We start from the raw sequence: 16,505 nt of genomic DNA, 5'->3' as shown, positions 1-16,505 counted from the left end.
AGAAGTCCTAGCCACAGCACTTAGAAAAAAAAAAAAAAAAAGGCATCTAATTCAAAGGGAAATAGTAAAACTTTCACTATTTGCAGAGGACATGATACTATATACAGAAAATCCTGAAGTCCTCACAAACATTAGAACTAATAGATGAATTCATTAAAGTTACAAGATACAAGATTAATACACATAAATCTGTTGCTTTTCTATACACTAATAATAAACTATCAGAAAGTAAAAACAGTAAAACAATCCTATTTAAAATCCCATCAGAAAGACTAAAATGCCTAGGAATAAACTTAACCAAGGAGGTGAAAGATGTATATTCAGAAAACAATAAAGCACTGATGAAGAAAGTTGAAGATGATACAAAGAAATAGACATCCCATGTTCATGGAAGAGCTACTATTGTTAAAATGTCCATATTAAAAGCAATCTACAGATTTAATGCAATCCCTATCAAAATACCTATGACTTTTTCACAGAACTACAACAAATAGTCCTTAAATTTATATGGAAACACAAAAGACCCCAAATTGCCAAAGCAATCTTAAGAAAAAAGAACAAAGCTGGGGGTATCAGGCTCCCTGACTTCAGACTATACTACAAAGCTAATCAAAACAGCAAGGTATTGGTACAAAAACATTCACATAGATCAATGGAACAGAACAGAGAGCACAGAAATAAACCCATGTACTTATGGTCAATTAATCTACAACAAAGGAGGCAAGAATATACAATGGAGAAAATAAATGGTGCTTGGAAAACTGGACAGCTATATGTAAAAGAATGAATGAATTAGAATGTTTTCTCACAGTGCATACAAAAGTGAACTCAAAACAGATTAAAGTCCCAAATATAAGACCAGAAACCATAAAACTTCAAGCAGAGAACATAGGCAGAACACTCTTTGACATAAATCGTAGCTATCTTATTTTGGATCTGTCTCCTATGGCAAAAGAAACAAAAGCAAAAATAAACAAATGGGACCCAGTTAAACTTAAAAACTTTTGCACAGTGAAAGAAACCATCAACAAAATGAAAAGACAACCTACTGAATGGGAAAACATTAGCTGCAAATGATATGGCCAATAAGAGTTTAGTAACCAAAATATATAAACAGCTATACAACTCAGTATCAAAAACCAAACAACCCAATTAATAAATAAGCAGAAGACCTGAATAGACATTTTTCCAAAGACATACAGATGGCTAACAGGCTCATGGAAAGATGCTCATCATCTCTAATCATCAGAGAAATGCAAATCAAAACCACAATGAGATATTACCTCACATCTGTCAGAATGACTATCATCAAAAAGACCAAAAGTAAATGCTGGAGAGGGTGTGGATAAAGGTAACCCTTGTACACTGCTGGAGGAAATGTAAATTGGTGCAGTCACTAGGGAAAACAGTAAGGAGGTTCTTCAAAAACCTAAAAATAGAACTACCAAATGATCCACCAATTCCACTCCTGGGTATATAGCCGAATAAAACAAAAACACCAAAAAACCCACTAATTCAAAAGATACATGAACCCCAATGTTCACAGCAGCACTATTTACAACAGTTAAAATATGAAAGTGGCCATCAACAGACAAATGGATAAAGATGTTTTATATATATATATTTTTTTTCCACACACACATACAATGGAATATTAGTCATAAGAAATGAAAACCTGTCATTTGCAGCAATCTGGATGGTACTAGAGAATATTATACTTAGTGAAATATGTCAGACAAAGAACGAGAATTACTGTATGATATCACTTATATGTGGAATATGAAAAATAAAATAAACTTGTGAATATAACAAAAAAGAAACAGATGCACAGATAGAAAAAAAAAAGCTAGTGGTTACCAGAGGGAGAAAGAAGGGGGAGGGGCAAGTTAAGGGTAGGAGATTGAGAGATACAAACTACTATGTATAAAATGGATAAGCAGCAAGAATATATTGCATAGCACAGAGAGATATATCTATTATTTTATAAGAACTTTGATGTATAATCCATAAAAATATTGAATCATGATTTTGTACACCTGAAACTAATATTTATTGTAAATCAACTATATTTCAACAGAAAATTTTTAAAAAGAAATATAAAACATGAGCTAAAAAAATAACCCTACCTTTTACCTTTTAAAAATGATTACATTATGTTTAATTACAAAGGTAATACATTATTGTTTCAATAATTTAAGTAATAAGAAGATGACCAAAAATACTGAACTACCTACCTCCAACCCCAGACTCCTCAGATTAAAATAAATGTGACTATTTGATGACATATTATTTTTAGCAAAATGTTATATTCTCATACATATATGTATATATATACAAGTGTATATATGTATCATTTTTAAACAGACTCCAATTTCTTTCTACAAAAACAGATTTTTTGAAAATATCTAAAACATTTTTTATATGAGCATATTATTCCACAGTATGAATATACTATATTTTGTTCCCCTATATGAACATTCAATTTATTTTGCCAATCTAAAAATAATATATAATCAACATCTTGATGAACATGCCCTTAAGTACTTAAAATGGATTCTCAATATTGAAAATTGCTAAGTTTGAGTATATGTACATCTAATTTCTAGATAAAGCCAAATTTATTTCCCAAAATTTTGTAAAAATTCATTTTCACAATAGCAATCTATGAGTATCCATTTCAATAAATCTTTACCAGCAAGAAACTTAAGATTCTCCTTAATTTTGCCTGTTTTATGAATGAAAAATGTTATCAAGTTTTATAATTTGTATTTCCCTGATTGCTGGTAAGGTTGACCATCTGTTCATGCATTTATTGGCCACTTTGATTTCCTCTTCTATGAAATGCCCATTTATATCCTTTATCCATTTGTATTTGGCCTGTTGATATTATCTTTTTCTTTACTGATTTGTAGTAGCTCTTTTAAAATTAGGCATATTAACCCTTGGCTTGATTATATTGAACGCATTTTTTCAGTTTAACCTTCAACACTTAATGTTTTCATGTTTTCTATGTACAAATACTTTAATTTTTATGCAGGATAGTGTGCCCTATGACCTCCTCTGTATCTGTACCTTCTTCCTTAGTGATCCATCTAGTCCTGTGGCTCTAAACATCATTTGTATGCAGATGTTTCCCAAGTGTCTCCAGCCCTGACCTCTAGAGTTTTAGACCAATATATGTAACTGCCTACTAAATGGCTTCACACAGAGATCGAGTACCATTTTAAACTTCACATGTCCAGAAGAGAATTCTGCAATCCGTGCGGCACACTTCCGCCAGTCTTACATCCCTCCCCATCTCAGTAGACTGTAGGCATCCTCATTCACTCAACTACTCAAGCCAAAATTCTTGGGCATTATTCTTCTTTCCTCTCTTTCCTTAATACCCTTCCCTGAATCCTTCAGCCAATTCCATTACTCTAACTCTAAAATATGTCCTGTGTCTATCTGCTTCTCTCAATATCTCTTATTACTCTTTTAGCCCAAAGCACCATCAGTTGTTACCTATTAGTGTAATATCCAATAAAACTTTCTTCCCTTCATCCATTTTTGTCTCATACTATCCATTCTGTAAACATTAGAGTAATATAATAATATTTTAAAATCAAAATCAGAACAATTTATTTTGAGCTAACAACTCTCTGATAGCTTCCCTCTGCACTTCAAATAAAATTCAAACCCTTTCCAGACGGACTAGGGCCTAAACAATGTCAGCCTTGACTAGCTCTCCCCCATCTTTTACCAATCTCCCCTTCACTCACTACATTCTCGCTCACCACATTGGGTGGCGTTCAATTCTTTAACATGCCATGCTTATTGCATTTGCAGAGACTTTAGGCTTGCCGTTTTCTCTTTCTGGAATGCCCATTTCTAGACCTTTCTATGGTTTTCCCCTTATTATTTAGGTCCCAGCTCAAATGCCATCTCCATACAGAGGTTTCTCTGGCCATAGTATCTAAAGTAGCAGCTCATCCCCTGCTTATCCTATAACATATTCCAATATTGCTCTTTTCAACAGGTATCACTCACTAAAATCATTCTATTTGCTTGGCCTCCATCAGTAGGATGTACACTCCATTAAAAGCTGGGGTTGAGTCTGCCTTATTTATTAGTGAATCACTAGCATCTTGAATAGGGCCAGTCACAGAGCAGGTGTTCAATAAATCTTTGTTAGACAAATGAATATCTATATTACGCTTTATGGTTTCTGAATGTTCTATCTCTTAAAAAGCATTCCTCAATAATGTTTTATTGTTTTTATTTACATTTATTTATTTTTACATTTCGATCCAATCCATCTACAGTTCATTTTTATAAATGAATCAATGTGTAATTCTAGATGTTTCCATATGGATAACAAATTATGCCAGTACCATTATTATATAAATTATTTTAATGACATCTGTGTCCTCTATAAGTACATATACATTTAGATCTACTTTTGCAAACTTTATTCATTTGTTTTTCTCTTCTGTGCAATTATAACATTTTATTTTAGTACAGGATAGTTATAGGATGCTTTCTTATCTAGCACGGGAGAGCTTTCTATACTTATTATGATTTCAACTTATTGTCATTTTAAAATAACTTTATTGTAATCTTTTTTTCCTAGAAATTATCGTCAGTGATTATCAAAAATTGTCGGCATCTATTAGAATAATCATGGCTTTGTTATTTTGATCTATTTTTGTAATGCAGTATGTTCTAAAATTTCCTAATTTGATAGAGGTTCTATGAAGTGGACATTAAAAGCATGTCCACTTTATGTTCTCTTGGCTGATAATACACTTCCTTATTAATTCTTTCAAAAATACTGTCGAGAACAAATTATTACATAATTTTAGGTCAGCGTTTCCTGCATTGTCTCTGTCCCTCTTTTTCAGGTAATGATAATCAGTATCATTTCAGAATGAAATGACCTGAGTGAATGAAGTTTCACCTGTTACGTGGTTTTTTCCCTGGTATATAAAGACACTAAGAGATTTTTGAAATGTGTTAAGGAATGTGAAAGATAAGAAAATAAATAAATTCATTAAAAACAAATCAGAATTACTTGGTCTGGGAAATTTACCTCCTTAGATTAGGAGCACACACTTTGAAACAAAGGGTAAAATAGACCATGAAGGATGGTTTTTCAAGCAATTTTTTCCAAGGAAAACATTATTTCCTGGTGGGAAATATTTGTCTTATTAGTTCCTTAACATTTCATACAGGTTGCTTTTTAAGACAACATTTATGAAACTAGAAAGTAACTTCGAATGGAATTATGTAGTTTATGACCATCATGCACCACGAATGGCGGTACCCATGGCCCTGTCACTTCAATAGGGAAGTGTTGCTAGCAGGATGCTGCAGAAAAAATGACATGTGTGCTATTGGTGCTGATGTAATATCTTGGGTTCTATTAATAAAAGCATGCCCTCCGTGAAGCCACTCCCAATAAATCCTTCAATAAGCATATTTGGCAGAGAAAACAAACCTGGAGTGCCTCTGACTATGGCAATCCACAGAGTCAGTTCTCTCTATCTTGTTCCAGGCCAGTTCTGTTACACTGGAAAAATCCTTTGTGTAGCCACGGACAGAGACACTTTCTGGCTACCTTAGTTAACAAAGCTGTATGTCGGGGAGAAACTTACTACAAGATTTTACAGGGAGTAGGGAAGACTGTGGGGAGTATCAACAGTCTTGCTGGCAGGCCTCGCAGAGTATAGAACAGATCAGAGTAAACCCTCTAAGTTCAACTGCAGCTACCTAATCCCCAAGAGAAGCACCTGACACTTCATCCCTTAGCTTTTAATGCATCTGGTTACTCAGCTATTCTTTCTTTTGTGCCTGCTGCCATCTCCCTAGTGAATCTACACTCTACTCTTCCCTTTATTATGATACTTGCTTTCTCACGGCTCATGCTCATTGCACTCTCTCTACATGCTATTTTACCAAATTCACTACCTTGTATATTTCACATTTAAAGTCCGCGAGAAAGATATGATCTGAATAGTTCAGCCAGTCATCACTGACTGTAAAGGTTCAGCAGAGCTCACGCCCTGGGCCATGTGATAGTTCCCTGGTCTGGCTTGGGTCAGATCCCATTCCTCAATCTGGATAGTGGGAGACAGTAGAATGGGACAATGAGATCCATTTATAAAGGACCATCCAGAAGAGGGATACAGGCAAGGACTGCCTTCACAGCATCCTGAAGTTCTTGCTTATGTATCAGATAAATTAATAAATGCCAGAGTTTTGAGTACGGACTAAATTGCTTTCTGTCTAGTTAAAAAAGATAGCCAAAGGCATCTAATTATTCAGCCAAAGACATCTAATTATTCTTAAATCTTCTTTCATGACTTCTTGGTTCAGTCTTTCATTTCTCCATGTCTCATTTTGGATTATTGTAAAAGATTCCCTGTGTAAATCATAGAATATCAGATTATGGGTATTTTAATAATAATTATCACAAATACTCAATGATGAGTTTTAAACTAAAACTATAGTGAACAGATTCTTGGTCTGCCTAGGAAATGACTGCTTCTTATTCTTTGTGTCTGTCTGTGAAAGGATACATCCTGCAGGGGAGAAGAAAAATATGGTATTCACCTTGCCTCAAATAGCAAGCTTTTGTTTGGTTGGTTGGTTGGTTTTCTCTTTAAGTTTGGAGGAAGATCATTTATCCGTCCTTATATTTCTTACTACAGCTGCAAAGAATACTTCACATAGTAGGTCCTTAGGGAACATTTTCAAAAAGAAAAAGAGAGTCTAGGAACATAATTAAATCAAAAATGAACTGTCATTATGAAATCCTGTTTTGAAGGAAACTCAAAGTACTGGAAAATATTTGTGACTCAAGCAGGATGCACCCAAAATACTATAATATGGAAACACATGCTAGTTTTCACGTTCCTTCTCCCTTAAATGCATTCCAAAGTCCAAAGCAAATTTGTCTTACTGCATATAGAGACATAATAGCACATTGCTATACACTTTAAAGCTCTTATCATTTACATTTCAAAGGAAGAGATTTTGTTTCATCAGTTCATATCATGATAATCAGTAGACTCATTAATATGAAAAACTAAATCCTCTATCAATTTTCTGGGCTCCAGAGCTTTGCAAAATTCTAATTTCTTTAAGCGGATTCTATTTTGTGTTCTTTCCCTATCTTAAAAAATCCATAAAACTAGAGAGGATGATTTATGAAACACAATGAGATAATATTCTACTGAATATACTTCCAAACTGTGACTGGGGAGATCCAGCATAAGCAGTGAACGTTTGATATGAAGTTCTTTGGGACTTTAGTTATTTTTTTCTTTTTTATGCATTTTATTTGACTGGGTTTTTAATAAAGTCAAGCATGGATTATTCATTTAGTCCTACTCAAAGTCCCAGGTGATTTGCACACCTTCTTTTACTTCCTGCTTGTCAAGGTCAGATATAATGAAAACAAAGGTTAAGAAAATACAGCTTCATATCTCAGATACCTTTGCATTATTTCTTCTGGTAATTTTTCAGGAAAGGTGAAGGCTCTGAGACACCCTGTGTCTCCACGTTATCTGACCTCACAGCCTTTTGGCTTGCATCCAGTTCATTTTCATCTATCCTTTTGCAATATTGATTTTTGAAATTACTCATGTTATATATAAATACAATCTCATTATAAAAAGATTCACACAATATTTGATTATCAAAAGCACTTCAAAATACACAGTGAATATTTTTAAAATGGTTTTGTATGATAAAATAATATATCCCCTAAATTTATTTCTAAAACAAGGCAGGAAACTCCCTCCCCATTTCATATTAAAATTATCTGGGACTTTTATTTCTTTTTTGTTTGTTTTTACTTTATGCATCAAAAATTAATTAGCAGCAAACAGAAGTTTTATTCTTCTAGTTAGCTTTCATGAGTTTGTTAAATCACATCTATCTTGGATTTTTTTTCTTCTGTTACTGAATCACATTCTCAAGCAATATTTTTCAGAGATTTATTGGGGGTAAAACTGAACCACTGCTTGTCTGAAAATATTTTTTGTCTTTCCACAAGAATATAATTTGGTTGAATATATTCATTCAGGTTCAAAACATTTTTCAGCAGAACTCTGAAGATAATGTTTCACTGTTTTATTGAAATCAATATTGTTATCAAGAAATATGATGTTAATATGATGCTTTTTACTTTTGGAAAAATCTGGATTTAAATTTTGATTACTTGTTTGTCTTTCCTCTCTGGAAGCATTTAGGATTTTTCTCTTTATCCTCAGGTTTCTGAAATTTCATGATGGTGTGTCCAGCACTGAGTCTTTTTACAGTTATTCTGTGTGACTTTTGGTGACTCTCTCAGGGTGAAGACTTCCACTTTTCTTCAAATCTGAGAGTTTGCTTGCTGTGTTTTATTTCTGTAATTCTTTCTTTTTAAAAAAATTCTCTATTTTCTTCTAGAACTCCTGTTAGACTAATATAGAAAATTCAGGATCTGTACTATTATCTCAACTTTTCTCATCTTTTATTTCTATGCCATTTTGTACTACATTCTGAGATAAGTCCTCAGTTTTTTATTATGTACACATTTCAGTTCTCTACAGAGAATATAGTCAGAGAGGGCTCAGGTTCAAACATCTATTTTCACTGACTTAGGAACATTCATTCATTCATTCATTCAGTATACACTACTTCTGTATCTCCAGGGTTCTAGATATTCTCCTCAGTCCCATGAGAGATATACACAGAAACAAGGCAAGGTCTCTTACTTCCAGAAACTTTGTGGGTTATAAGAAATAAAATGATGCATGTGTGACTGATGCATAGAAGTAGAGGAAAATGAAATAACATATGGTTAAAGGTACAGGAAGAAACCAGATGATGAAGAATGAAGACCTTGAATGCTATGAACAGGAATTTAGATGTTATGTGAAGTATGGTGGGAAGCAAACATTGGGTTTTAAAAAGGGTGGTAATGTGATCTGATTTATTATTTTTAAGATTATTCTGACTGCCTTGGGAAAAACAGATTGAAGGGAAACAAGAGTAGGAGTAGGAGACTATTGCAGGAGGTCATCACAAGGATGTGTTTAGCTTTATGTGTCAGCAGTGCAGATGGAGAGAAATGGACAAATGTAAGATATATTTAGGAAGCATACATGTCATGACTTGCTAATGAACTGAATATGGAACATAAGAGGGAATGAGGAATCAAAGACGGTTCTTGGCGCTTCCCTGGTGGCGCAGTGGTTGAGAGTCCGCCTGCCGATGCAGGGGACACGGGTTCGAGCCCTGGTCTGGGAAGATCCCACATGCCGTGGAGCGACTAGGCCCGTGAGCCACAACTACTGAGCCTACGCGTCTGGAGCCTGTGCTCTGCAACAAGAGAGGCCGCGATAGTGAGAGGCCCGCGCACCGTGATGAAGAATGGCCCCTGCTTGCCGCAACTATAGAAAGCCCTCGCACAGAAACGAAGACCCAACACAGCCATAAATAAATAAATAAATAAATTTATAAAAAAAAAAAAAAAAAGACGATTCTTGAGATTTTGGCTTACATAATGAGCTCCAAGGAGGTTTGAGGGTGACAATGTTATTTTTGAGGTAATTTTTACCATCTGAATGGGTTTTTAAAAGTAAATAAATGGATGAAAAATTAAGGAAAGAGTGTAGGGAGACAATAACAGGCAAGACTGTAGACCCAGTGCCTAGTGCAGTGCCTAAAACATCAGTGTTCAAAAATATGTGAGAACTAATGATGAATTAATAAATCCACATGAAAGGAGGAGCTGAATAAATATGTGGATCATTCGCTAATCATTTTTTAAAAGTAAAACCCATGTACTAAATCTCGCTTCCCAATAAGCCCTCACAAATTTAAAATAAAATTGTCTCAACTGTAAATTGTTAATTTGACCTTATGTTAATAAATATTTTCAAATGAATGTGGTTTCCATAAATGAATGTTGCCAGTTCATAATCATCCCTGGATTATTTTTTATTATAGTACTTTATTTTTATTATGTCCTGTGAAGCCAGCTTTTAAAGTATAGAGAAATAATGGGGGATACGAAGTTATTTTGGCTCTTGGTCCTTCTACCATCTGCTGGTCTCCTGGATTTCAATTATGATACAAAAAAAAAGGGACCTGTTGCAGAGATACATGTGAGCACACAAGAGTCCATGAAGTACCTGTGGAGTCTTTGTACCTTTATACCTTATATGTACCTGTGTTGCTCTTTTCTCAAATCTCTTTTGTTGTACCTACCTCTTCTATCTGTCTTTCTCAGGTCCTCAAAATAATAGCCTGCTTTTCTAAAGATAAACCACTTAGACTCCTCAAAATTCTATATTGTCAAAGTACTTTTGGTAGATAATATATTCTCCCATAAATCAGTCATGCTCCTCTTTTTTTTTTTAGTATCTTTACTGGAGTATAATTGCTTTATAATGGTGTGTTAGTTTCTGTATTATAACAAAGTGAATCAGCTATACATATACATATATCCCCATAACTCTTCCCTCTTGCGTCTCCCTCCCTTCCACCCATCCTATCCCACCTCTCAAGGTGGTCACAAAGCACCGAGCTGATCTCCCTGTGCTGTGCAGCTGCTTTCCACTAAATATCGGTTTTACATTTGGTAGTGTATATATGTACATGCCACTCCGCAGACCTACTAGAGAATGGACTTGAGGACACCGGGAGGGGGAAGGATAAGCTGGCACAAAGTGAGAGAAAGTCATGCTCTTCTTAATGGCTTCTATACTATTAGAAATCTGCCTTCATGGTGAGTATACTCAGATAAAATGAACCATCTGGATAATTCATCTTTGGAAGCAATTTAGTATTATAATTAGTCCCTAAAATTGATTTTCATCATTTAAATGATTATTAAGAATCTTAAACACACAAGATAATGTATTAAGTACTGAAGAGACTGCAGTATCCCAAAAATCTGTAACTATGCTTATCTCAGAATATGTGCTGAATAAATACTTATAGACTAAATATATGAACGAATGAATAAACACAGTGGGTCCCTCTCTAATCTGAAAGGAACTGAAACTCTTCTAGTAGAAGTAGAATTTTTATTTGAGAAAAACCTCTACTCTTATTCTGACATGCTCTCTATATTTAACAGATTGCAAATTAGTTTTAGAAATACAAAATATTCACCAAGAAACAAATTGCATAATACTAGAGGAGCTCATGAGGTTTTTATTTTTACATTTTTAAAAATTTTATTGAAGAATAGTTGATTTACAATATTGTGTTAATTTCTGCTGTACAGCAAAGTGATTCAGTTTTATATATATATATATTTATATATATATATATATATATATATATATATATATAAATATATATATATATATATATAAAGTTCCCTGTGCTATACACTAGGACCTTGTTGTTTATCCATTTTTTTTAACAGCTTTATTGGAGTATAATTGCTTTACAATGTTGTGTTAGTTTCTGCTGCATAGCAAAGTGAATCATCTATGCGTACACATATATCCCCATATCCCCTCCCTCTTGCGTCTCCCTCCCACCCTCCTTATCCCATAGAAAATGGACTTGAGGACATGGGGAGGGGGAAGAGCTGATGAGTTTTGAAGGTAATGAGAATTGTAGTAGCAACTGTGCTGGCTGGGACTTGTAGTGGGAAGTGTATTAGAAGATGGTAGACAGTAAGATTTTGATGGGCAGGAAAGAGGGAAGGGTACTATATACCAGAAGGAAACAATAAAAGCATTTGTAGGTCTATTGCTGCTTCTACTACTCTGTTCGGCTTAACACACAGTATTTGTTGAACTCATCATTGTATGGTAGAGTACATTTTGTTAAAAAATAAAATGTTGCTTTCTAAGACAATAAACAATTTCTCTTTCCATCACTGACATTAATAATGGGGTAGAAACCTCTGATTCACAATGAGATAAAATCACAGTTGTTTTAGGTTTTCTAGGTAATCTCAGGACATTTCTCCTGACAGGTATACGTCTTTGCTTATACATCTACAAGGAAGATAAAAGTACATAATAAGTAACTGTATAGATTACAGATTGGGTAAAACTAGCACACCATTGTAAAGCAATTATACTCCAATAAAGATGTTAAAAAAAAAAAAGTTAAAGTACTCTCCTGTGTGTCTTAAAATGCAAACATCACTGTATGTTTTTAAGCATTAAAAAAATTCCTGTATTGTTAAGTATGTAAGGAATGATACTAATGCTAAAATTCTATTAAATTCAAATTATAATGCTACAGGAACCATTGTGATCCCTCTTGTATAATTTGCCACTCTGAAATTTTAAGAATTTCTCAGTGTTGAACCTGCTCATGTAATAGACACTACAACTTCTGATATTGTCAACTGGAAGTTGGAAATATGCTTCACATTCTTGCCTTGAAATTATCTAAATAGCCAAGTCAATGCTTAGTTGTTCCTTGTGGGTACATTTGATGCACTTACAACAATAAATGGCCTCTTATATTTCCAAAAAAGAAATTTTGGAAATGTAATTCAGAAGAGCAAGATCCTGAAATATTTTTAGGATTGGTATCTTGATACCAATCCTGATATCTTTAGGACTCGTACTTGCTGCTTTAGAAAAAAGGACATTCTTCAAAGCTACTGAGTAATATTGCAGATATGTTTTTGCCAGTTAATCTCCTCCCCATCAAACACTATGGGCTTTTGACAAATGTTTTCCTGATTCATTCTTCAATCACAAGGTTTATGAGAATCTCCATCTGCCACTTTGCTATTTTTGCACCAGTTTGGATATAATGAAGAACGTGGACATTTGCTTTGTCCATGCAGTTAATATGTGTATCCTATTTTCTAATAAAGACTGTATGTCCTATTGATAGTGAACAAATTTGGTGACAAAAATATATACATGACAGCTTGAATTGTTCAACACAAATGCACTCTCTTAAAATAACCAGTAAAATAGCAATGCCTTCTATGGACAACAGCTGATGGGGTGGAAATATTAGAAAGAGCACAGTATTTGTAGGCAGTCAGAACTAACAGGGTCTGAATAAGATACCTAAACCTCACTTTCCTTATGAATTGGCTAAGGTGAAAACTTAATTCACTTCACAGTAGTGCTAAGAAAAGAGAATAGCTGAGGTCAAAGTCCCCAGTTACTGCCAGTCAGTGGAGCCACAATATATTCATGGCCTGAAATAGAGGTCTCAAACTCGAGTATAAGATTTAAGACAAAGGCGTGTTAGTACCTGGGTAGAATTGACAAGTTCAAGACTTTTTAAAGTATTTAAACTCATTATTTTTATTTCCTAAAGTAGTCTAACAAAACAGGTCTGCTGAATATTTTGAGAACCCTAGTCCAGGCCCCAGGGGGAGCGTCTGTGCTTTTCAAGTACCCATAAGCAGGACTCTTGCATGTTTATCTCTGTATTTAGTTTAAGCCTGTGTCATACCTCAAAGTGCCCACTCATCTTTCTCAGGGCCAGACCAAAGGTTTTAATTCAAAGGAAATAATGGCCATAAGATCACAATTCTCTCAACTTGTCTATTGCAGCAATTAATAATTATGTGTCTTCCCTAAGATTGATTTCCTCATCTATTCTAGTTCACCTGCCAGTGGTCAACCCCTATAATCATGTTCTGGATCTGAACTCATCTCCCTCCCCAGGGATCACCCATCAGTAGTCTCCTCTTGCTTCTGTATGTTCATTATCTTTCATTATATGAACTCATCTATAAATATATCAGCTTATTTAAATACTACAATTGAAAATCAACATACAATGGTTCATAAAAGGAAAAATCCATCAACTGAACCTCAACAAAAATGGTTTGCTCTTCAAAAGACCCTGTTAAGAGGACAAAAAGAAAAGTTAAAGATGGGTACAAAATATTTGTAAACCGCATGCCTGACAAAGAACTATTATCTAAAATACATAAAGAACTTTCCAAACTCAACAGTAAAATAAACAATCCAATTAAAAATAGGCATGGCTATAAACCATAAAGTGAAATAAAGAATAAGCTTAATATAATTACTATGAATGCAGATGATCCTACAATATTAAAACAATTTGAGAGTAGATAATAAATAAGGAAGACATAATTTAATTTCATGGTAATTTGTTGGTTAGAGTGTAGAAAACATCAAAACTCTCAAAACAACTCAAATTTATTAAAAAAATTAAAACAGGAAGAACAGAAATTACAAATGAATACGGTCCACTGTGCCAGGAAAGGTAATGAAATTTAAAATTCAAAGATAAAGAGAGACTCTTTGGATTATCTGTATACTAAAATTAGTTACATGGAGGCTGGAAACACTAGGCTACACTCCTCTTTCCCAACAGTAATGTACAATACCAAACGGCAATAGAACGATGCCAAGAAAATTCTGAAATGGAAATAGTTTGATCCAAGAATCATATTCCTGGCTTCACCTTTAGAGCACCTCATATCAGCCATAATCTGCACCTGTTTCACTTCCTTTACCACGTGGTTCTTAACTCCATGATGTGGAATACCTATTGGCCTGCTGGGCTTTCACAGGTTAGGTGGGCAACTCAGGAATATGGGAAAGATAACACCCTTTGGGTTTACCCTCAACTGATTGATGATGGAAGCTGATAGAAAAATTCATCTCTTTTATCCCTTAGCTGAACAATTCTGAAATATATTTTAAACAGTTTCTTAGGAAGTCCTAGGGGGAACACCCCTACTTGCCTACACCAGTGACTAACTCAGTTTTAGCCTCTGCAAGACCTCCATTCTCTGGGATCATTGGTCAAAATAAATTGCTTTATGCAAGACTTTTTTCTCCAGTTCTGCTTTCCAGAGGGAACTCAGACTAAAACATATGATACCAACAAAATACCAAATAAGGTAGAAAACAAACACGCAGAATGATAGTCTGGAACTGAATCATTCACAAGTGAGGTATTGCTAAGAACCGCACTGCTGATGCAAGGTGGGTAGAGTTAATCCCATGATATTCTGCAGATTCGTGATTATTAAGAGGCAGGTCAGGATGAGGTACAGATGACAGTGAAGGATTGGCCTGTCTGGCTGCTGTAGCACTTGGGTGTTACAGGGTCAATGATAAGTATAAGGATTGTGCCTAATGATTTGATAGCCTTAAGAAAATAAAAACTGTCAACCCAAAGCAATTTGTGAAATGAAGAAGGCCTCAAGATTTACATGTAAAAGTAGTAGAACATCAAATGAGATGAATGTGAGACTGAGTGCACAGGAAGATAGTGGGACCTTGATATTTGGATAGATATACTTGATATTCTTACAGCCCTACCCCCAGACTTCTCCATACACTCTGCACTGGTAGAAGCAGCTCCCTCTGCATCTTTATAAGCAAACAGCCTCCTATTGCCTAGAGATGCTATGAAGACCTCACCTGAGGAAGGGGCCAGGCAAAATGAAGCCTGGTCTCTTCAACATCCTTCCTTCATTCCCTCCCTGCTTGCAGGCCAATAACTACAGGACAAATCAAGCATAGAATGCATTTTCTACTCAGAGGAAATAGCATTCATTCACAAAGAACTGTAAGATTTGGCCTGTTGGTACTAGCAGAAACAAGCAGAGTGGGTCTTGAAGATACTGAACTGGGGAAGTATGGAACACAAGTCTGGATAGGGGAGAATTCATTGACATAGGAGCACTATTCTGGACACAGTATGTCGTGTTCTGGCAAGGACGTGTGCAACTATTCTTATTAGTTAACCATTGTTGTGTAACAAAGTGCCATATATCTAACAGCTGTAACAGCACACTTTTATTATCCCCGTTTCTGTGGGTTAGGAGTCTGGGTATCGCTTAGCTTGTCCCTCTGCTTCTGAGTCTCACAAGGCTTCAATCAAGGTACTGACTTGGGCTGCAGTTTTATCTCAAGCTTTGACTGGGGAAGTATCCACTTCCAAGCATATTCCATTGCTGGTAGAATTCACTTCCTATGGTCTACTGGACTGAGGGCCTCAGTTTTTGGTTGGCTGTTAGCCAGCAGCTTCCCCCACCTCAGTTTCTTGACATATGGCCTCTCTATAGAGCAGCTCACGGTACAGTTGCTTGCTTTATCTAAGCCAACAAGGGAGAGAGAGAGTATCCTAACAGGATGTGTTACAACGTTAACTAACATGATAACTGAAATGATATGCCATCACCTTAGGCATAATCTATTGGGTAGAAACAAATCAGAGTTTCTGCCCACACTCAAGTGGAATGGATTATACAAGATCAAGAGGACCAGGAGGCAGGGATGTTTGGGGGCCATCTTAGAGGGGTTTTTTTTGCCACATTAATACACTGCTGGGAGGACCCATGAAGCTTGCTCAACAGCCTCAGGTAAATGAGGAGAAGCTCCTGGAACTTGGAAGAGAATTGATGAAAAGTTCAGAAGACTCAGGTAAATGGGGATATATGTTCGACTGGAGACTCCACCACCTGATTGCTCCACAGAGAAACACACCCTTCACTAAAGCAGTAAGAAATAAGCTCCTGGGGAGGGGTGGTTGTTTCTCTG

This window comes from Balaenoptera borealis, assembly GCF_965194805.1.
Source record: "Balaenoptera borealis genome assembly, chromosome: 2".
NCBI lineage: Eukaryota > Metazoa > Chordata > Mammalia > Artiodactyla > Balaenopteridae > Balaenoptera > Balaenoptera borealis.
This window is presented reverse-complemented; position numbering follows the sequence as displayed.